At 37.1% G+C, this 24,020-nt stretch overlaps 1 protein-coding gene and 1 non-coding gene across 2 annotated transcripts in view; one reads left to right on the top strand and one right to left on the bottom strand.

Annotated features, from left to right (window-relative positions):
• The window catches only part of LOC113764031 (probable LRR receptor-like serine/threonine-protein kinase At3g47570), a 69,077-nt gene that overhangs the window by 37,497 nt on the left and 7,560 nt on the right, over positions 1 to 24,020 (top strand). The window lies entirely within an intron of this gene.
• LOC113764268 lies at positions 15,720 to 15,826 on the bottom strand. The gene has a single exon (XR_003467548.1). It is a non-coding gene; the product is annotated as a small nucleolar RNA R71 (small nucleolar RNA).

The raw sequence follows: 24,020 nt of genomic DNA, 5'->3' as shown, positions 1-24,020 counted from the left end.
TTATTTCATTAAGTTATAAAGAAGGGTAGAGTGCACGGAGTTTTTTTTTTTTTTTTTGGAGTAAAAATATCATTTGTCTTTTCTTATGACAAATATCACATTTGAACGTACAGGAGAGTAGCTTTGGTGTGTTCAACATATTGTATCCCTACAGCTCTTCATGCCGTGGGAGGTTCGAGTGACTTAGGATGGGTAGGTAGCTTCAAGTGTGAGCCATTTAGCATACAAAATGTAAAGTGGATATAAAATATTACTATAAAGTCTATAATATGTAAAGTGCATAAAATAAAATAATAAGAAATTTTTTGTCGAAGCTGCATTTATAAGAGAAAGGGGTAGCTGGCTGAGTTCATTTATCGTTCCTCTTTAACTGGTCTTGGATAAACTATACATTGCTTTTTAAATCTCTCTCAGTTCTATTAAGAATTTCGTATAAATTATCTCCAATAACTAAAAGTACAATGATTTATGCTTTTTTTTTTGGTTAAAATCTAGAACATCTATAATACTAAGAAGCCAATTTTCCAGAATAGTCTGAGATAGAACTATTTTCCCATATCCGATAGCATAGAGCAATTGATTTGTAGTTTATACAAGTGATCGATAACTCTTATCTTATTTGAACTGATGTGATGACCAAATTATTATTAATATTATCATTATTATTATTTCTGTAACTTTTGTGTACACTTAAAACATGTTTTCCCTTCAACATACTTTCGCATATCATCAAATGCAGTTAAAAGATGGCAAGCAAAGATTCTTTTTTCTCACCATTCAATTAGCTTCTTATAACACTGAGAGGACCCAAAAAAAAAAAAAAAAAATTGGTTGCAACCCTAACTGCGAATGTTAACACCAGCAAAGTATCCTTTTGTATTTGTGGTCACCTCACCTCAGCACCGCAAATTCTTGACTACGGTACTGTTTACAATGAATATGGGGATTGAGCAGAATGATGAAGTTTAAGCTATACAGTGGTATAGGTATACATCTAAGATCAGTGAAAATCGGCTTTAATTTTTTCTGACTTGATTGGGAGGATAAATGTAAAATACAAAAGTGTGTAACTCGTTTCCGGGTTAAATGGGAAGACAATGTACCAATCATGTGGAAAGAAAGCATTCTATAGCCCAGAGTACACGTTAACCATTGTACTTCTGGTTCTGGTTTTGTTTAACACTTGTTTTCTAAAGATGAATCACAAGAGCTAAAAAAAAAATACGAAAAAAAAGATAAAAACAAAAAGGAAAAGTGTTCACTTGCCATACATGTATAACTATCAGGACAGAATTTGATGTTATCATTGTCTTATGATTGTCCTTGCATGTGCATTAGATGTTCCCAGTGTCTAGTATATACGGGAATAATTAGACAACTTGCCAGTTCATTGATACAAGTTTTTTAAGCCAAGGTTTTGAAAATCTTGCTCCTTAATTGGATTAGTAAACATTTTGGACTAATTCTACTTTGCACTTTTGAACTTATACCATTTTTCCACTTTGCATTTTAAAATTTAATTTTAGACCCTTTATATCCTAAATTTTTAAATTTGGATACCGTACACTTTAAACTTTCAAGTTTGTCCCATTTAAATCCAATTAATAACAGCACATTACTAAAATTAACGAGATAAATGATAGTATAAATTAATGATAATATATCATTTTATTCTAATTGCGATTCCTTGGCTCTTTTGACCTTTTTCAACATATTATCATTGATTATTAACAAAATTTACGAGATAAAAGATGATACAAATTAATGATAATGCAAAGTTATGTTCTAGTTGCGATACCTTGACCTCTTTTGACTACTTCCAGTGAATTATCATTGATTTATAGAATTCTCTATGTCATTAATTTTGCTAATATTGTCATTGATTGGATTTAGATACGACAAACTTGAGAGTTTGAGTTACAGAGTATCTAAAATTGAGAATTTAGAGTGTAAGGTATCTAAAATTGAAATTTAAGATACAAAGTGCAAAAGTTATATAAGTTTAGGAGTGCAAGGTGAAGTTAGTCCAAACATTTAAGAAGCCATTTCAACAAATTGTATATGGGTATGTTGGTTAACGATTTATCCGGTTTTGAACACCTCGACTTGGCAATGTAGATGAGTATTTGAAAAGAGCACGAGAATATATATGAAATTAATATATTTACACCAAAAAAGACTTTGGATAACGTAATGAAACCATGTAAATATACAGCACACTGTATACGAGTTGCTACCGTATCACGTAGTAATTTTTTTTGTTCCACTTTTCCTTAATATGTTATTTTATGGAACTGTAAAATTTTTTGAAGTCTTAGTCCTTAATGCTTAGAAAAGTTTGCCCCAGAATAAAGTCTTGACTAGCGCTAGAAAATTTAAATATGCTTGCAAGGATAGGAAGTATAGATGTGCTCCAGACATTAAATCTCGCCCACTTGCCATCATCCTCATAGCGCTCTGACATCTAGGCTTGAGAAAGTCCAACATTCACTTTCAAAGAAGACCTGGACTCAGAAATTGCAGACCCGAATTGGTAGAATTATCCCAAAACACTCCTCCAATCTCTCATATATTTAACAAGCTCAAAATTGGTAGAATTAGTATAGCTGTATTTTTCTCTGTTTAATGGGAAGATAATCTTTCAATTTTGTTGAAAGAAACTATTCCATTGTGGTTGTAAGTCTTGGCCGTGTTGGTGTTGGAAGGACATGCCATAAATTTGAAAATGAAAGCATAAAATTTTGCCCAACCGGACTATTTAAGATAGAGGAAACTATCCACCCAATCCCTAAATTATTCTTATTGCACTCTTTTGACCCCTAAATAATATATTTTCGCAAACAAATTCCTTCATAAAAAGAGTGTCACGTTTAAGGGGTTACATTAAATGTAGCCATTAGTGCCAACAGAATGAGGTGTAAAATTGACCAAACACAAGAAGGTACCAAGGAAATTATCTGCCCGACCCTAAAGTATTCCTATTAAGTTCATTTAGCCGCTCAACAATACATTGTCGTAAACAAGCCCCTCAACAAAAAAAAATGTGATGTTAAGTATTTACATCAAATTTAGCCGTTGGTGCTGATAGAATGAAGGGTAAAATTGACCAAACAAGAAAATTTCTTAACGATTTTCTTCTTGACATTTTTCTTAACCTTCATTGGGCTTTGATGAAAGAATGAGGCAATTTCATCTGTGATGCCTTTTAGGACATTTCTCTTGATATCTTGGTCAATTTTACCCCTTATTTCGTAAGTGCTAACAGCTAAATTTGACGTAAGTCCTTAAATGTGACACTTTTTTTTGAAGGGTTTGGTTGCAACAGTGCAACAGTGCATTATTGAGGTGCCAAAAAAGTGCAAAAAAATAGTTCAATGGTCGGATGGACAATTTCGTCAAAAAACTGTTAAGAAATTCTTGTGTTTGATCAATATTATCCCTCGTTCTGTTAGCACCAACTTTTTTCTTAAGGGACTTGTTTGCAACAATGTATTATTAAGGAGCTATAGAAGGGCAATGAGAATAGTTTAAGAGCAGGACAGATAGATTTTTCTTTAAGATGTATATACGTATGTGTGTGTGTGTAGGGTTCTGATAATGTAGTACCGACATACACTGTAAGCGGATTGCACTGCCTTTTTGTTCCATTTTTATATGATATGCTGGTTTGGGGAACTATTATAACCTTTTGTGAAATCTAGGTTCTCGATGGGTAGAAAAATTTGCCAAAGAATCGGTATGGGTTAGAAAAATGAAAGATGCTTGCAAGCATACGAGAAAAGCGTTCAAACAACACAAATGTCACTTACCATCAGTAACATTACGATCTGATATTGTGACAGCAAAAAATTCCACATTTCATTGTCAAAGAAGACTTAGACTTCTATAGACAACAAGCACTCGATTTTGTTAATAGACAATACTAATTAAATCCAAATGTTCAACCATGGCTACATAATCAATAAAAAATTATTAAAAGTCTAACATAAAATTGGATATAAAAAAAAATTGTGGGCTCCATGCTCAAGATACCAAGAACACCTAAAGTTGCAACAGTTTCTTGGGAGAAAAAAAAAAGGGAATATAGAGCAATGGCACAATGTATGGCTAAACATGGAGTGATAAACAGTAGTTGATTTTTTTGGAAATATATACTTATGGTTTACATTATTTGAACGATGGTCTATGTTGAAAAGATGAGACGGAAAACTGTTAATACAAGGTTAACAATTACTTTTGAACGGAAGACCTGATTCTAGAAAGATGATAGTTCTTATTAATTACTTTTTGAGCAGTATTACCCAAGATTTAGTTAAGCATTTGTTTCCTAAAGAAGAATCACAAGATTTTAGAAAAAAAAAACTACTTAAAAAAAAGAAGAAGATTAACATATATTTATTTGAATTTGGAAGAAAAGTCGATTGCCAAGTTTCAATAGGACAGAATCGGTGCTATTATTGTCTCTATCTTTGTCCTCGCACGCGTGCATTAGATGCGCCCAATGACTAGTATATATGGGAATAATTAGGTAACTTGTTAGTTTTTTTTTCAAATATGTTTTTATTTATTCATGGAATGGAGAACAAAATATTTCTCTTACATATTCCTAATTTTCCTAATTGAAGGTATCCCTAATCTGTCCAAGCGGATTGCCCCACTAGCCAGCCTTGGGAACATACTGAAGGTATCGTAAACCTTGATTTGTTGATCTGGATGAGATATACCCACATTAGATAAAGCATCAGCAACTGTGTTAGCCTCCCGATAACAGTGTGAGACTTTAGCTGTGTTGGGGAAATCGGGTAATTTTTCACTCAAAAAAATACAACTAGTGATTAAATGGATTCAGTAATTCCCAGAAAAGATCGTCGAAACAATCTCCTTAGACAGAATTACCATTCCAAATAAATTCTCAGGAAAGGCTGGAGGGGTCACAAGCGGTCCCACTTAAAACCCAGTCTCCTAGACAGAATTTACGTGCACGGTATATTATCACAACTAGACCCGTGTATACATAAATATTACGTACACACAAATAAGAAAATACACCCAAATGAATCGTATAAAATACTACAAATAAACCCGACAAATATAGGCAAATATATTGAATATTATACTACAATAGAAAAGAAACTAATAAATAAATGCGGAACAAATAAAAAAGATAAGGAAAGAACGCACCCGAAAAATTGATAACGGAGTTTGGTCAATTTTGCCTAATCTCCGAGCACCGCTCAAGCGACCCGCTTTTATAAATTTTGGGAGAAAAAATTACAAAAGAATTACAAAATCCTTTTTGGGTAATTCTTTTGTTTTTGGTACTTGGTGTAATTGAATTGATTTGCTTGAGAGTTATTTATAACTCTTAAGCCCTTACCCAAGCTCTCAACTCTACAGATGTGGGATATAAATTGATGCCACAAATTCAACAATTGTGACTTGAAAAAGTCTACAATTTAGGTTTTGAATTCAACAAATCTCCATCTTGGCATAATTTCTAGTCCTACTCAAAAAATACAAATCTTCTCACAAACAAAAATAACAAATTGTCCTTGTGGTGCCTTTAAATTTGCGCCCTCAGGCGCCAACTCAAATGTGCAGGATGTTAACCAAGTTTAAACAATATTCAAACTTGGGTCTTGTAACCACGTTGGTCAGCATATCTGTAGGATTCTCCGTAGTCCGAATCTTCTGGAGAAAAATCTCCTCTTCTTCGAGAATTTCCCGCACAAAGTGATAGCGAACATCAATGTGTTTCGTTCTTGCGTGAAAGACCTGATTTTTTGCTAAGTGAATAGCACTCTGACTGTTACAAAACACATCAATGTGTTTTTTATCAACTCCCAAATTTTCAAGCAATCCTTGAAGCCAAATTGCCTCCTTCACAGTTTCTGTAATCGCCATATACTCTGCCTCCGTTGTAGACAAAGCCATCGTTGACTGCAAAGTAGACTTCCAACTAACTGACACCTTAGCAAATGTGAACAAGTAGCCAGTTATAGAACGTCGCTTATCCAAATCACCTGCATAGTCAGAATCACAATATCCAACTATACATTGACCAAGTGATTCATCCTGCTCAAATACTAATCCAACATCTACAGTATTTTGGATATATCGTAGAATCTATTTCACAGCTTGCCAATGACCCTTGCCTGGATCATGCATAAACCTACTTATCACACCAACTGCCTGTGAAATGTCGGGTCTCGTACACACTATTGCATACATCAAGCTATCAACTGCATTAGCATACGGGACTTTCGCCATGTATGCTCGCTCTTCATCCGTTTTTGGAAATAATAGGCTGCTAAGTTTCAAATGAGAAGCAAGCAGAACACTTACAGGTTTTGAATCTTCATTCATGCCAAAACGTTGTAGTACTTTTTTCAAATACTACTTCTGTGTCAGACAAAACTTGCCTCTCGATCTATCCCTACTTATCTCCATGCCGAGAATTTTCTTGGTTTCTCCCAAATCCTTCATCTCGAACTCTTTACTCAACTGAGCCTTCATTTTGTTAATTTTAACTTGGCTCTTTGACGCTATCAGCATATCATCAACGTACAAGAGTAAGTAGATGTAGGAATCATCTCGTAATTTGCGCAAATACACACAGTGATCGTATTTGCTTCTTGTGTACCTCTGACCCATCATGAACTGGTCAAATCGTTTGTACCATTGCCTCGGTGATTGTTTCAATCCGTACAATGATTTGCTCAACTTACAAACCCAATTTTCTTTACCAGCAACTTTAAATCCATATGGCTGAGATATATAGATTTCTTCCTTCAAGTCATCGTGAAGGAATGCGGTCTTCACATCAAGTTGAGCTAGCTCCAAATTCAACTGCGCTACCAAGGCCAACAAAATTCTATTAGAGAAATGTTTAACAACTGGAGAAAAATACCTCATTATAATCAACTCCCTCCTTCTGAGCGTAGCCTTTAGCCACCAATCTTGCCTTGTAGCGAACATCATTCTTGTCAGGAAATCCTTCTTTCTTTGCAAATATCCATTTGCATCTAATTGCCTTCTTGCCCTTTGGTAGTTGTGTCAGTTTTCACGTCCTGTTCTTCTGAAGAGATTGCATCTCTTCTTCCATAGCATCTTTTCATCTATCATTTTCTGTACTTCGAACTGTTTCAAAAAATGTGGATGGAACATCATCAATAACTGGAAGTGCATAGGCCACCATGTCAACAAAACGAGCAGGTTTATGAATTTCTCGTCTTGCTCTAATGACGGCAATTGACTCTTGCTGCTGTTGAGGTCCTTGGGTTGAAACCTCTTCCTCATCTGACTCCTCTTCTGTCATGGGAGAGTCACTGATGGTGCTATTTGCTGGGCTCACCATTATTTGCTCAAACTCCACCTATTTCGGCGTACACTCCACCTGTTGCGGAGTACCACTAGTCCCATCTTGTGTTACCTTATTCAACATGACAAATTCGTTAAAGGTAACATCCCTGCTGATAATAGTCTTCTTTGCTTCTAGACATCACAAACGGTATCTCTTAACTCTAGCATTAAAGCCCATAAAAGAGATATTTCTTTGCACGTGAATCCAACTTTAATTCATTTACATGATAATATGCTGTAGAACCAAAAATACGTAAAAAATCATAATCTGTTGCAGGTTTTCCAGACCATACCTCTAATGGAGTCTTGCCACCGATTACAGATGATGGCAAGCAATTAACGAGATATTGAGCGTATGTCACAGCCTCAGTCCAAAACTTTCTGCCTAACCCAGCATTAGACAGCATGCAACGTACTTTCTCCACTAGTGTCTTGTTCATACGCTCTGACACCCCATTCTGCTGCGATATTTTTCTAACTGTGAAGTGTCGAACTATGCCACATTCTTGACATATCTTCTGGAAGGGATCACTCTTGTATTCTCCACCGTTGTCTGTTTGGAGAACCTTGATCTTTCTTCTCGTTTGATTTTCAACATGTGCTTTCCATTTAAGGAAAATCCCTAGCACCTCATCCTTACTCTTCATAGTAAACACCCAAACTCTTTTGGAAAAATCATCAATAAAAGTGACAAAATAATACCTGCCACCAAGGAATGGAGTCTTGGCAGGTCCCCACACATCTGAGTGCACATAATCCAAAATACCCTTGATATTATGAATACCAGTGCCAAATTTCACTCTTCTTTATTTTTCCAGAATACAATGTTCACAAAATTCTAATTTGCAAACTTTCGTACCTTTTAATAATCCTTGTTTGGCAAGATTTTGCAAGAATTTTTCACCAGCATGTCCCAATCGCATGTGCCACAACTTTGTTGCCTCCACATCCTTCTTGCTACTGGAAGATGTTGCTGCTACTGCTGTCCCAACAACTGTACTACCTTGGTAGTAATACAGATTATTCTTTCTCACACCTTTCAACATCACAAGTGCTCCCTTAGTTACTTTAAGAATTCCATCTCGCATCTTCACTTCCAAACTTTTTGACTCCAAAAGTCCCAAGAAGATGAGATTCCTCTTCAAATTCAGCACGTACCGAACATCCTTCAAGATTCTAGTGGATCCATCATGATTACGCAGCTTGATTGAACCTATCCCACCTGTTTTACATGGATTGTCATTTTTCATGTACACAACTCCACCATCAAGTTCTTCAAATTCAAAGAACCACTCCCGCATGGGAGACATATGATAGGTACAAGTTGAATTCAAAATCCACTTATCTGGATGGGATGTTAAAGGTGATCAGCCAAAGAAAAATCTGATTCCGCATCACTTTTGTATTCTGTAACATTTACGTCTTGCGGAGCTTTCCTTTTCTTCTTTAACTTTGGACAGTCTTTCTTCCAGTGCCCTTTCTCACGACAGAAAGCACACTCATTTTTGGCAACTCTACTTTTAAATTTGGATCTTCCTCTTCTCCCCTTTGATTGGCTTTGTTGACGACCCCTTGCCACTAACGCTTCATCTGCTGTAGCTACTTTATTCTTCATTTTATCTTGCTTTCTCAATTCATAACTATACAAAGCAGAACATACAGCATCTAAAGACACATTTTCCTTCCCATGAAGTAACGTAGTATCCAAATGTTCAAATTCATCAGGAAAGGACGACAACAACATCAAAGCCAAATCTTCATCTTCAAAATTTACATCTAAATTTAACAGGTCTGTTACTAACTTATTAAACATAGTGATGTGTTCATTCATAGTAGTACCTGGTTGGTAATCGAATCGGAACAATCTTTTCTTCATTAGGAGTTTATTCTGACCACTCTTCTTCAGAAATTTCTCCTTCAATACCCTCCACAATTTCCATGCAGAAGTCTCGTTCTTGAAAGCATACTTTTGCTCTTTGGACAAACACGATCGAATAGTTTCGCATGCCAACCGATTTATGGTACTCCACTCCTTCTCTTCTATGTCATTTGATTTCTTTTCTTCAATGGCAATGTCAAGACCCTGTTGGAAAAGGGAATCCATGACCTCGCCTTGCCACATGCCAAAATGGCCAGTACCGTCAAATGTCTCTACCGCCACCTTCAAACTTGATATTGGAATCCTCGACCATGTGGACGAGGAAGCCGATGCCCCAGATATAATTCTTGACGTGGAATTGTCAGATACCATTACAGACTCAAATGATAGTATTCAATATAACAAACTACAAACAAGCCAAAGAACGAACATTCGGCTCTGATACCACTTGTTGGGGAAATCGAGTAATTTTTCACTCAAAAAAATACAACTAGTGATTAAACCGATTCAGTAATTTCCAAGAAAAATCGTCGAAACAATCTCCTTAGACAGAATTACCATTCCAAAAAAATTTTCAAGAAAGGCTGGAAGGGTCACAAGAGGTCCCACTTAAAACCCAGTCTCCTAGACAGAATTTACGTGCACGGTGTATTATCATAATTAAACCCGTATATACATAAATATTACGTACACACGAATAAGAAAATACACCCAAATGAATCGTATAAAATACTACAAATAAACCCGACAAATATAGACAAATATATTGAATGCTATACTACAATAAAAAAGAAACTAATAAATAAATGCGGAACAAATAAAAAAGATAAGGAAAGAATGCACCTGAAAATTGATAACGGAGTTTGGCCAATTTTGCCTAATCTCCGAGCACCGCTCAAGCGACCCGCTTTTATAAATTTTGGGAGAAGAAAAATTACAAAAGAATTACAAAACCCTTTTTGGGTAATTCTTTTATTTTTGGTACTTGGTGTAATTGTATTGAATTGCTTGAGAGTTATTTATAACTCTTAAGCCCTTACCCAAGCTCTCAACTCTATCGATGTGGGATATAAATTGATGCCACAAATTCAACAATTGTGACTTGAAAAAGTCTACAATTTAGGTTTTGAATTCAAGGCTTTGAATTCAACAAGCTGGATCTTCTACTAACTGCCAAATCTGGTTGACCTCTCTTCGAATTTGCCACGGACACTGAGTACGACACTGAATGATCCCAACTAAAACCAATGAATCCGATTGTACACATATGTTCCCGAAACCCTTATGTATACAGGTTTGAAGACCCATAAGAAGGGCACGAGCCTCTGCTCGGAGACAAGTAGTTTCTCTCAGATAGGCCGAGAAGGCAATCATTGGTAAGTCAGTTGAACCCCGAAGAACGCCACCACCTCCACCTACTCCTGGATTACCCTTAGTACATCCATCCGTATTAAGTATATAGCTCCCTGTCTCTTTTGTCTCCCAGCGGACAACTTTGTATGCAACCCTACCCCCAGACGAATTCGTTCAATCATATAACTGACAAAATGATTGCAGTCGAATAACTTGTTTGAATTGTATCCCCACCATGGATTGGATTTCTGAGAAGATGGCTTGGGAAATGGCTGACGAACGCATCTGGACACCCTCAAACATTGGTAACTTGCTAGTTTATTGATCCAAGTTTCTTAAACCAAGGTTTTGAGAAGCCATTTCAACAAATTCTATATGGATTTGTTAATTAACTATTTATGCAGGTTTTGGAACACCACAACCCGGCATTAACAAAACTTTATACTTCAACTAAGACAAGTGTATAAAAAGTAAAGACTTTGGACAGCGTAATAAAACCATGTAAATATAAAGGTACCAACACACTGTATATGCGAATTGCTACCGTATCAAATTGTAATAGAAGCTTGACTTGTGCCACAAAATGAAAGGATGCTTGCAAGGATAAGAACCACAGAGACGTTCCAGAATTAAATGTCGCCCACCTGTCATCATCTCCATAAAGCTCTGACATTTTGGCTGAGAAAGTCTAACATTCACTTTTAAAGAAGACCTGGACTACAATGATTGGAGACTTGAATTGGTAAAATTGGTATCATTAGTATCTCATTATTTTTTTTTGAAAGCTCAAAAATTGGTATTAGTAGCTCTGGGTTGATTGGGAAGATAATGTGCCAATTTTTGTGGAAAGAAACAGTCCCATTGTCGTTGTTAGTTGCAAGTCTTGGGCTTGTTAGAACTGGATAAGCACATGTATAAATTTGAAAATGAAAGCATAACATTTTCCTAACCTAAATATGTAAGATACGCGTTATAAAACTTGTCAAAATGAAAGCACAACAGTTGACCAATTGAACTACCCAAAGACATGTCACAAGAGTTATATAATTAATCTTCACCCTTGTCTTCATTCTTTGCATGTGGAAAAAATTATTAGGTATCGAAATTGCGGTCTTGATTTGAAATGTTGATAGGTCACAAAAACCACTTGAAAGTTGTCCTATATTTTGATCTTTGTTTTTTTTGTTTAAAATTATGAGAAAATTCTAGCAAGTAAATAGATAAATAACTAAATAAAGTAAAATAATAGGGAATGAGGGTTCATTTGCTAGCATCAGCTGAAGATTTTGTACAAGGCTATTTCTATGAACTGGTTTAATAGCCTTTTTTTTTGTCAAATTCAATTTGGATCAGTATCTTAAATAGCTGACTTTGTCTTTTTTCTATTTATACCTTTCCATGAATAATGTTACTTTCTCTTAGCAGTATAAAACTTGACGTACGTAAAGATGAATCTCAGCGGGTTAGGTGCGTATATCCATCCAACTAACCGTAAGGTCCAGTTGGTCAAGAAGTACAACTTGTTAATTCTAGTTAAAAAGGGGTTAAGGGGCACCAAAACTTGAAATTGCAAACTTGTGATGCTAGATGTTTATGAAGACTAACTATTTTATTACAATGATGAAAACATGTTTAAATTGATTACTTTTGTGTATCTAGCCAAATTCATGTGACTATTCATTTTTTTTACGAACTTATAACTACTGTTATTTTCAAACAGATGCCGGTTACTCTAAACATTATACACTCAATTTAAACGATAATTATAAGAAGTGCCTAACTCACTCACAAGATAAGCAACTATTTCTGTCTTAATAAGTCGAATCATAATTTTTTTTCTTGTTTAAGAGAAGAATTCGAGTTTTACAAGGGCGACGAAAGAAATGGAAGGTTTTAAGAGTCGAATTAGAAATTTCAATTTCATCTTATTAATATTCTTATCAGCTAAGTTGGATTTACGATCTCCAATTGTAACAATTCTATGTAGTTCAATAAGTACTGTGCGTGACCACAGATACATGACAAGAGTAGGATCAAATCAAAATGTTTCATTTACAACAATCGACACATTGAATAAAATTATTGCAGAAGAAATAGACGGACAACAAGTAGACTCGAGTAGATAAAAAATGTCTTATCAACAAAAGAATTCATAATCTGGCAATAACACTTAAGTTACATTCCGTAACTATGTCATAACTCAGTTACGGAAGTATCTCATCCTTGCTATTATCTAGTCATTTCAAAGATAATTGGGTTACCGACCGGTTAGTTAGTATTTTCCTAACTCTCATCTCCCTTGCTCAACCCAAACCTCTTTTCCTTCCTTTTCCAAGAGCCCCTGGATCTTTATTTCGTCCCCACCCATCACTCAAATCTTTCTTCTCTTCTCCGCCATGGCCAATATCACTCCACATGTCTTTCCCTTCGGCTCCTCCAACACTGCCCATACAGCTTTTATGCCAAACTCAGCAGTATCATATCATATTTCCCTCTTATATTAATTTCCCTGTACCCAAATCTCCCTTCCCTACATAAATTGAGTTTTCACTCGTAACTTTGTTTTGCAAAGATGAACTTTCAGGTGCTTATATAAAATCTGGTCTGTTGATTACTAGGCTACAAAGTGTAACACAACTAAATTGGAAAATATCTAACTCCTTTTTTGTCTTCTGTTGGAGTACTTGAAAGCTAAAACAAGTGCAAACAGGTGTGTAAAAGATCTAGCAAAGATGGCTTGAGGTGAGAAAAAGACCCATAACATAGTACTGTTGATTTAATTGTTGGGTGTGGTTATGCAAACCACTTATATGGTGGTTTGCCATTCATGACTTTAAGGTCCGATGAATTTTAAGGTAAAGGTAGGATCTGAGTTGGGGGGGAGAAATAGAAAGAGAAGACTTCTGCATGATTTTGTCAGTTGGTGCCGGAGTGGGATTAAGCTGTGTTTTTGGTTGGACAGTGATGGGCTGTGATAGGGATATAATTATGCATTTTATTTGTGGTTATTTGGTCTTAATTTTGGTAGTTTATTATGTAAAGTATTGGATTTCTGCTCATAATTGGTATTTGTGTTAATTACAGGCAATTGGTGTTAAAAGTGATAAAAAAGGCGAATTTCCAGAAGACTATTCATTCCAGGGCGTGCTCACGCCAGAGATCGCAGAGTGAATCCCGAAAGACGGACCGTGACACTTATCCCTAGAAGCTTGCCATTATTTTTGGGAGCTGTGTTTTGAAGTTGCGTTGGATTTGGAGACATCTTCAGATAATATTTTGGCAACAAATCATGGAGAAAAATAAGGGAAGATATTTCTAAAAAGATACAACAATGTGATTGGCTAAAAAAAAAAGGGAAGCTGCTGAGTTTTAGGAGGAGTCAAATTGCTAATCCTTTTTGGTAGGAGAGAATTCTGAAAGCTTGAGGAATATAAGGAACCGGGGGAGGTTGCTTCCAGAAAGAAATTGGGAATTGACTACGGAGTGAAGAGAAAAAAAGTCGGATCCCGCGAGACTAAGACCTTGGGTCTCGTTGCTTAGACTAGTTGGTTTTTTTCCTTTTCTTCCTTTGTAACGTGATTTAGAGGTTGGGCACTTTGCTTTTGATTAATGAACACGAGATTGAAGCTTGGGATTGCAACAAACATGAGGCAAGGCTGAATCTTTTATCTAGTTGAGGAATAAATCGAGGATCGGGGCACCATAACTGTGAGATCGTTTTAATTGCTTATTTTTAATTTATATGTTCATGGATATTTGATTATTATCTATTTTTCCCTGAGTTATTATTATTTAGATTTATTGGATAATTAGACCTATTATTCGATTGTCTAAATAATTGATAGCCAATTAGGATGTTGGCGCGTCGCCTTTAAGCATCTTGATTAGTGGCAAACGAGACAATTGCACCGCCTCGCAAGTGGTCTAATTTGGATCGTGGGGATAATTAATCTAGCCTAAATAAATCCGCATGTGTGTTTGTCATTTAGAATTGGGTCTTTCTAACTCCTAATGTTGTGGCTACATTAAATCCTGTGAGCATTTCTGGGGTTGTCTAGTCACAAGATGGTAGTTTATGAGCGTCTCTTGACTACCATAAAATTAAGAAAAGATTGGTGGTTGGGCGCGTCGCTTGACCACTATAACCAGTTTATTCGTGAGTATATGAATTGTCCCTTGTATCTGTGATCAGGTGTGTGCTTCGGTGCCAAGATTAATTCCTTGATTAGGTTGTTTTAATTAATTGTTGTTTGTGTAATTTGGTTCCCACTATCTTACTAACTTTGAATTTCAGTTTTTATTCTTTTTTAATTAGTTGGTACTATTGCTAAAAATCTCTCCCCCCATTTTCCTGTGTGATTTGCCTACCAGTTCCCTGAGGAGACGACCCTACTTGCCCTGTTTACAAATTAAATTTGAGATTGTGTTGGTTGGCAATTAGGCTGTTATGTTTAACTTTATTTTTGGAGGTTTGACACCCACCAAATTTTGGCGCCGTTGCCAGGGAACTGGTGTTTTAAGTGACTTATTGCACAGACTTTAGTTTTTATTTTTATTTTTATTTTATGCATCGATATTCTCGTATAGGAGAATTAGAATTTGATCCAGAGATCGAGAAGACTGCAAGATGGTTGATCAAGGAGGCAAAGTTGCATAGGCAACAAGATTCAACGTCACCTTCAGAATCTGAGCAAGAGTTTGTTTCCAGTGATTCATCAAGTGAATCTAAAGAAGAGGAAGTGCATATCCCCCGAGTAGCAATGGCAGCCCCAAACACTTTGAGGGAGTTGGCAACCCCTAACGTGAACCAACAGCCATTATGCATTACATTTCCTAACACGGAAGAGGCATTTGAGCTTAAATCTGGTCTTATTCATTACTTCCTATTTTTCGTGGTATTGCAGGTGAAGACCCACATAAACACTTGAAAGAATTTCATGTGGTGTGCTCCACAATGAAACCTCAAGGAGTCACTGAGGACCACATCAAGTTGAGAGCGTTCCCTTTCTCTTTGGCAGATAAGGCTAAAGATTGGTTATTTTACCTGCCATCAGGATCCATCACTACGTGGGAAGACTTGAAGAGAAGATTCCTCGAGAAATTTTTTCCTGCCTCTAGAGCCGCCAATATAAGGAAAGAAATATGTGGAGTTAGGCAGGCGAATGGGAAAATTCTATATGAGTACTGGGAGCGCTTTAAACAACTGTGTACCAGCTGCCCGCATCATCAAATCCCTGACCAACTCTTAATACAATATTTCTACGAGGGATTATCACCCATGGATAGGAGCATGTTAGATGCAGCCAGTGGCGGTGCTCTGGTTAACAAGACCACAGACGAAGCCACGTTATTGATCTCCACCATGACTGAAAATTCCCACCAATTTGGAGTGAGAGCTGATGGAGCAATAAGAAGGGTCAATGAAGTGAACCACTCTGACTTAGAGGGTAAACTGTCTGAGCTTACCTCTCTGGTGCGTCAAATGGCAAGGGGGCAATTACAATCTGTGAAGACTTGTGGTATCTGTGCTGCTCCCGGACACATGACTGACATGTGTCCAACTCTCCAGGAGGATTCACCTGAGCAAGCCAACATAGTGGGAGATTTTTCTGGACCACCTCCACGAAGGAATGATCCTTTTGCACCCAATTACAACCCAGAGTGGCGAAATCATCCTAACTTTAGCTATGCTTCAAAACCCCCTGGTTTTCAACAACATTTCCAACCACGGCCACCAGTGCAACAACCATCCACTTTCAATTCAAACATGTCTCTTGAAGATATGGTGAAGTCACTGGCCCAAAGCACGAGTCAATTACAGCAATAGGCTCAAAGATCTCAACAGGAGTCTCACAGATTTCAACAAGAGACTCGTGCTAGCATTAGGAATTTGGAAGCACAAATGTCCCAATTGGCAACTTCCATGAGCAACTTGGAAAATAACAATAGAGGGAAGTTACCATCTCAAGTAATTCCTAATCCCAAGGAGAATGCCAGTACAATGCAATTACGGAGTGGCAAGGAGGTACAGTCTCCTAGGCGTGCCCACGCCAAAGAAGAAGAAGTGCCCAGGAAGGTGGGAGAGGAAGAAGAGAAACAATCCTCTGAAGTCTCAAAGAGAGTTGACATTCCTCCTCCTTTTTCTGACAGGTTTACAAAAGCTAAAAAGGAAGAATCTGAGAAAGAGATTTTGGACACCTTCAGGAAAGTGGAGATCAATATTCCTTTGTTGCATGCTATTAGGCAATTGCCTAAATATGCTAAATTTTTGAAGGGCTTATGCACTAATCGCAATAAGTTGAGTCTGGATGACAAGGTGAAGGTGGGGGAGAATGTCTCAGTGATTTTTCAAAGGAAGTTGGCCCAGAAATGTAAGGATCCAGGAATGTTTACTATACCATGCATAATTGGCAATCAAAGAATTGAAAAAAGCATGCTTGACTTAGGTGCTTCAATAAATGTCATGCCTCTTTCAATTTTTAAAGTTTTGAATTTAGGACCCCTCAAAGAAACTAGGGTAATCATTCAACTAGCAAATAGGTCTAATGTCTACCCTGAGGGCCTAGTTGAAGATGTTCTAGTAAAGGTCAATGAATTCATTATTCCTATGAATTTTTACATTGTTGATATGAATGATGAATACTCTACTAATTCAGCCGTGATTCTTTTGGGTAGACCCTTCATGAGTATAGCAAGGACTAAAATAAATGTACATGAAGGGACTTTATCTGTGGAATTTGATGGAGAGAATGTCACTTTCAATATTTTTGATGCAATGAAGCATCCTGTGGATACTGAGTCTATAAATTTTGTTGGCATGACTAACACCATCGTGCAAGAGAATTTTGAACAGAATTTCATGGGGGACAAGTTGGACTTTGTCTTACAACAAGGCAAGACCAATTTGGAAGTGGACGACATGGAGGAGGAGGAAGTCAAAGAAGCTATCACGTCCTTACATTCACTACATCCGCTTCCAGGCAGGTTTGAAAATTCTTTTCTACCATTACCCACTTCTAATGGAAGAATTCTACCTTCTGTTCAACAGGCACCTAATGTGGAATTGAAAGAACTGCCCGAGCATTTGAAATATGCTTACTTGGGAGATAACAAGACTTTGCCTGTAATCATTGCCAATGATTTAACTGCGTTGCAAGAAGAGAGGCTCTTACGGGTTTTACGGGAATTTAAACCAGCAATTGAATGGACGTTAGCAGACATCAAAGGCATCAATCCATCCATTTGCATGCATCACATCCTTTTGGAGTCGGACGCAAAACCCGTGAGAGAGTATCAACGCAAGTTCAATCCCGCAATGAAGGAGGTGGTGATGAAAGAGATTCTCAAACTGTTAGAATTAGGAATTATTTTTCCTATTTCTGACAGCCAGTGGGTAAGTCCAGTCCATGTTGTTCCTAAAAATACTGGAATCACATTGGTGAAAAATGAAAAGAATGAGTTAGTGCCAATGAGATTACAAAATGGGTGGAGAATGTGCATTGACTTTAGGAAGTTAAATGCCGCAACTCGGAAAGACCACTTTCTACTCCCATTTATTGATGAAATGCTTGAGAGGTTGGCAGGTAAGCGTTTCTTTTGCTTTTTAGATGGTTACTCCGGATATTATCAAATTATTGTTGCTCAAGAGAACCAACATAAAACCACTTTTACCTGCCCTTTTAGAACTTTTGCATATTGCCTTATGTCTTTTGGTTTGTGTAATGCTCCTAGAACATTTCAAAGATGCATGATGAGTATTTTCTCTGATATGATTGATAATTGCATTGAAATTTTCATGGATGATTTTACAGTATATGGTGATTCTTTTGATCAGTGCCTAGACCATTTAACAAAGGTTTTGAAAAGATGCATTGAAACAAACTTGGTTCTTAATTATGAAAATGTCATTTCATGGTTAAGGAAGGCATAGTTTTGGGCCATGTTGTTTCATCAAGGGATATTGAGGTAGATAAGGATAAAATTGATTTGATCACTAGTCTACCTTACCCTACAAATGTCAAGGATATTCGTAGTTTTCTAGGCCATGCAGGTTTTTACAGGCGTTTCATAAAAGATTTTTTAAAAATTGTTCAACCGTTGTCTCGCCTGCTTCAAAAGGAGGTGCCATTCAACTTTGGAGATGATTGCAAATTGTCCTTTGACACACTCAAGGGTATGTTGACCACAGCACCAATCATCCAACCCCCAAACTGGAAGCTATCCTTTGAGCTCATGTGTGACGCCAGTCAGTATGCCGTAGGAGGTGTGCTTGGACAGCGGAGTGGGAAGTGTAGTCACGTGATATACTATGCGTCAAAAACATTAACACCAGCTCAATGCAACTACACCACCACGGAGAAGGAGCTTCTAGCTATTGTTTTCGCTTTTGAGAAATTTAGATCATATCTATTGGGGTCAAAAGTAACGGTTTACTCTGATCACGCAGCTTTGAAGTATCTCCTGTCAAAAAAGGAGTCCAAGCCAAGACTCATTCGTTGGGTGCTCTTGCTGCAAGAATTTGACTGGGAGATCAAGGATCGGAGAGGGGTGGATAATTCAGTAGCTGACCATTTGAGTAGGTTGATAAGAGAAGAGGAAGCAGTTCCCATATCTCAGGTATTTCCTGATGAACATCTTTTCTATCTCAAAGGTAAGGAACCTTGGTATGCAGATACTGTGAACTTTTTGGGTAGTCATAAATTTCCTATTGGCATGAGTAAGAGTAAGAGGGATAAGATAATCCATGATTCTCGATACTATATTTGGGACGAGCCATATCTGTGGAAAATAGGCTCTAATCAAATTATTCATAAATGTGTACTTGAAAGTGAAACTCCTTCTATCCTTGCTCATTGTCATAATTATGCATGTGGTGCCCATTTTGGACCTAAGAGAACTGCTAGAAAAATCCTTGATTGTGGCTTTTATTGGGAAACATTGTTTCGTGATGCTTATGCATTTTGTAAAAGCTGTGAAAAATGTCAAAAATTTGGGAGTTTGTCTCATAGGGATGAAATGTCTCAAGTGCCTATGTTATTTTGTGAAGTGTTTGATGTTTGGGGTATGGACTTTATGGGACCTTTTCCTAACTCTTTTGGATTTTTGTATATTCTGTTAGCAGTTGACTATGTATCGAAATGGGTAGAAGCAAAGGCTACCCGGACTAATGATTCTCAAGTTGTTGTAGGATTTCTCAAATCCCACATTTTTAGTAGGTTCGGGGTGCCGAGAGCCATCATCAGTGATCAAGGTACCCATTTCTGCAATCGCACCATTGCAGCTTTCATGAGAAAATATGGAGTGCACCATCGTGTGAGTACAACATATCATCCTCAGACCAATGGGCAAGCTGAAGTCTCCAATCAAGAGATCAAGAGCATATTGGAGAAAACGGTTAACCCCAACAGTAAGGATTGGAGCTTGCGATTGGATGATGCTTTGTGGGCATATCGAACGGCGTATAAAACGCCCATTGGAATGTCCCCATATAGGTTGGTGTTTGGTAAGATGTGTTATTTACCTGTGGCTATTGCGCATCGTGCATTTTGGGCAGTCAAGCAATGCAATTTGCATGCGGATAGAGATGGCAAAGAGAGAAAGCTCCAACTCCAGGAGTTGGAGGAAATTCGTCTTGAAGCATATGACAATGCACGTTTGTACAAAGAGCGTACCAAGCAGTTTCATGACCGCCTATTGCGTGTAAAACACTTTTTCCCAGGACAAAAGGTACTCTTGTTCAATTCACGGTTGAAATTCATGCCAGGTAAGTTAAAATCCCATTGGATTGGACCATATGTGGTAGTCAATATTTTTCCCAATGGTGTGGTTGAAATCCAGAATTTAGAGACTAATAAGAGTTTTACGGTTAATGGTCACCGTTTAAAACCGTTTGTTGATGTTTCAGACATTGGCACTGTGGAAGAAGTACACTTGATAGATCCTATCTATGCCTAATTGCTCACTGTGGAGTCGTCTAGCCAAAGACGTTAAAGAAAGGCGCTTCTTGGGAGGCAACCCAAGGCCTCCATTTTTTTTTGTTACCGTTCTCTTTCGTTTTTCGTTGATTTTGGGTTGTTTTGTTTCATTGCAAGTTTTTTTTTTTTTTTTGGTGTTGGGCAAGAGACTTGGATTTACAAGGCATGCCCACGTCCTATAAGTGATGCTCTTGAACACCGTAGAAATGCTTGGACAGAAGACTCTGCCTTATAAGGCGTGGTCACGCCTTACAACAACTCTAGTCGACTTTGGGGACACAGGCTTGGATTGAAGACTTCCGCTTCCATCTGAAGCAACGCTACACCACACCACCGTCGGAGGCTCCACGCTGCCAGTCCCTGACACCTCCTCTACCATGGTGTTTTGCTGCAGTTTTTATTCATTCAGGGAAGTTTTTTGCTCCCTTCACTTAACTTCAACTTTTCGTTCTTACATTGAGGACAATGTAGACCTTAGGTGTGGGGGGAGTAGTCTAGCTTTTCCTTCTTACTGCTTTTCCTTCTTCAAAAAAAAAAAAGAAACCTTTACCATGCCTTTTGGATTTTTATGGTTTAGCCCTGCTAAGCAATGGCTAGATTTTCAAATTTAACCATTGTTACGGTTTTAGATAATAATATGTTAAGTATGATATGGTAAAATTTTAGGATGACTCTCTGGTAAATATTTGAGATTTGGTGACTCTTGCAATTTCCCTTGGTTAACTTTTCTAGGCATTGTAAATATTTTTCTGACATTTTTGTGTGAACTGGTTCAACTATTAATCTTAGTTCTCCATGTTAAGGAAATGAAGCAGGCTTGCATGGTTTTAATTTTACTTGGGTGTTTATTTGTGAATAATATTCGGCTATACTCCGCTGGTTATCATTGACTAGTAACCGGGGGTTTTCACCTAAAGTGTCGATTTTCGGGTCAAAAAGCAGCGATAATTATGAGTATGTGGTCTTTAAACGATTAAAGTTGAGTAACCAGGCTCCTTCATTGGGGAGATGTCGGAGTTCGCGTCAAAAGACTTGAATTGCTCAAGACTAAGCACTTCCGTCAAGAAGGAGGAAAAAAAAGAGAGGAAAAAGAAACAGAAAAAAAAATGAAAAAAAAAGAGGATACGAGCATGAAAGTATGTGAATAATTGTATTGCCTGCGGATCCATGAGTCTTTATGTTGAGATTTTGCTTAATAGTTGGACCGGTTAATAAAAAAAAATGTTGGTTGGATATTTTCTATTCTTAGATTAGTTAGTCTGGATTTGAAAGAGTCGTTGGTTTTAAAAGCTAGTTGGAGAGTTATCTCGTAAAATTTGTCATCAGTACTTGACAGTTATCTAAATTATACATTGTCAATATTTGCTTTGATTAATAGCCATTGTCTTGAATTCAACTGCTGCAAAATGTTTGCTCGCTTGGTTGTATATTTAAAGTTTGAAATGCTTGAGGACAAGCATTGTCTTGGTGTGGGGGAATTTGATAGGGATATAATTATGCATTTTATTTGTGGTTATTTGGTCTTAATTTTGACAGTTTATTATGCAAAGTATTGGATTTCTGCTCATAATTGGTATTTGTGTTAATTACAGGCAATTGGTGTTAAAAGTGATAAAAAAGGCGAATTTCCAGAAGACTATACATTCCAGGGTGTGCTCACGCCAAAGATTGCAGAGTGAATCCTGAAAGACGGACCGTGACACTTATCCCTAGAAGCTTGCCACTATTTTTGGGAGCTGTGTTTTGAAGTTGCGTTGGATTTGGAGACATCTTCAGATAATATTTTGGCAACAAATCATGGAGAAAAATAAAGGAAGATATTTCTAAAAAGATACAACAATGTGATTGGCTAAAAAAAAAAAAGGGAAGCTGCTAAGTTTTAGGGGGAGTCAAATTGCTAATCCTTTTTAGTAGGAGAGAATTTTGAAAGCTTGAGGAATATAAGGAACCGGGGAAGGTTGCTTCCAGAAAGAAATTGGGAATTGACTACGGAGTGAAGAGAAAAAAAGCTGGATCCCGCAAGACTAAGACCTTGGGTCTCGTTGCTTAGACTAGTTGGTTTTTTTTCCTTTTCTTCCTTTGTAACGTGATTTAGAGGTTGGGCACTTTGCTTTTGATTAATGAACACGAGATTGAAGCTTGGGATTGCAACAAACATGAGGCAAGGCTGAATCTTTTATCTAGTTGAGGAATAAATCGAGGATCGGAGCACCATAACTGTGAGATCGTTTTAATTGCTTATTTTTAATTTATATGTTCATGGATATTTGATTATTCTCTATTTTTCCCTGAGTTATTATTATTTAGATTTATTGGATAATTAGACCTGTTATTCGATTGTCTAAATAATTGATAGCCAATTAAGATGTTGGCGCGTCGCCTTTAAGCATCTTGATTAGTGGCAAACGAGACAATTGCACCGCCTCGCAAGCGGTCTAATTTGGATCGTGGAGATAATTAATCTAGCCTAATAAATTCGCATGTGTGTTTGTCATCTAGAATTGGGTTTTTCTAATTCCTAATGTTGTGGCTACATTAAATCCTGTGAGCGTTTCTGGGGTTGTCTAGTCACAAGAGGGTAGTTTATGAGCGTCTCTTGACTACCATAAAATTAAGGAAAGATTGGTGGTTGGGCGCGCCGCTTGACCACTATAACCAGTTTATTCGTGAGTATATGAATTGTCCCTTGTATCTGTGATCAGTTGTGTGCTTCGGTGCCAAGATTAATTCCTTGACTAGATTGTTTTAATTAATTGTTATTTGTGTAATTTGGTTCCCGCTATCTTACTCAACTTTAAATTTCAGTTTTTATTCCTTTTTAATTAGTTGGTACTATTGCTAAAAATCCCCCCCCCTCCATTTTCCTGTGTGATTTGCTTACCAATTCCCTGAGGAGACGACCCTACTTGCCCTGTTTACAAATTAAATTTGAGATTGTGTTGGTTGGCAATTAGGCTGTTATGTTTAACTTTATTTTTGGAGGTTTGACACCCACCAGGCTGTTGCATAAATTATAATTTTTTTGAGGGTTGCATTTAAAAAGAAAGGTTCAGCTGTGCCAACCGGTTGCATTCATGTCTGCAAGTCTGAGACTTGAAGTGTCTATCATCTAAGTATTGTCCTATTCTTTTAAGTGTATTTTTCAAACACTATTATGCAACACTTCTTGATGGTATTATAATTAAGGTGGGTTACTTCAATATCAAACTTTTAAATAATTATGAGTCATCTTGTTAGAATGACTTTCAATTTGCTAGAAACCAAGGCAGGCAATGTGGTTATTTTCAAACCATAATGAGACTCTAGTAAGAAGTTAGATTAGAGGAGAGATAACTGTAATTTACCCTCTTTATAAAGTGTGGCAAACTACATGATAAGACTATAGATTTCTCTGTGCCTGATACAACTGGTTTTCAATAGTATATATGTATCATAATAAATATCTTCTTTTT

Source organism: Coffea eugenioides, chromosome 2 (genome assembly GCF_003713205.1).
Source record: "Coffea eugenioides isolate CCC68of chromosome 2, Ceug_1.0, whole genome shotgun sequence".
NCBI classification, from domain to species: domain Eukaryota; kingdom Viridiplantae; phylum Streptophyta; class Magnoliopsida; order Gentianales; family Rubiaceae; genus Coffea; species Coffea eugenioides.
This window is presented reverse-complemented; position numbering and strand designations above follow the sequence as displayed.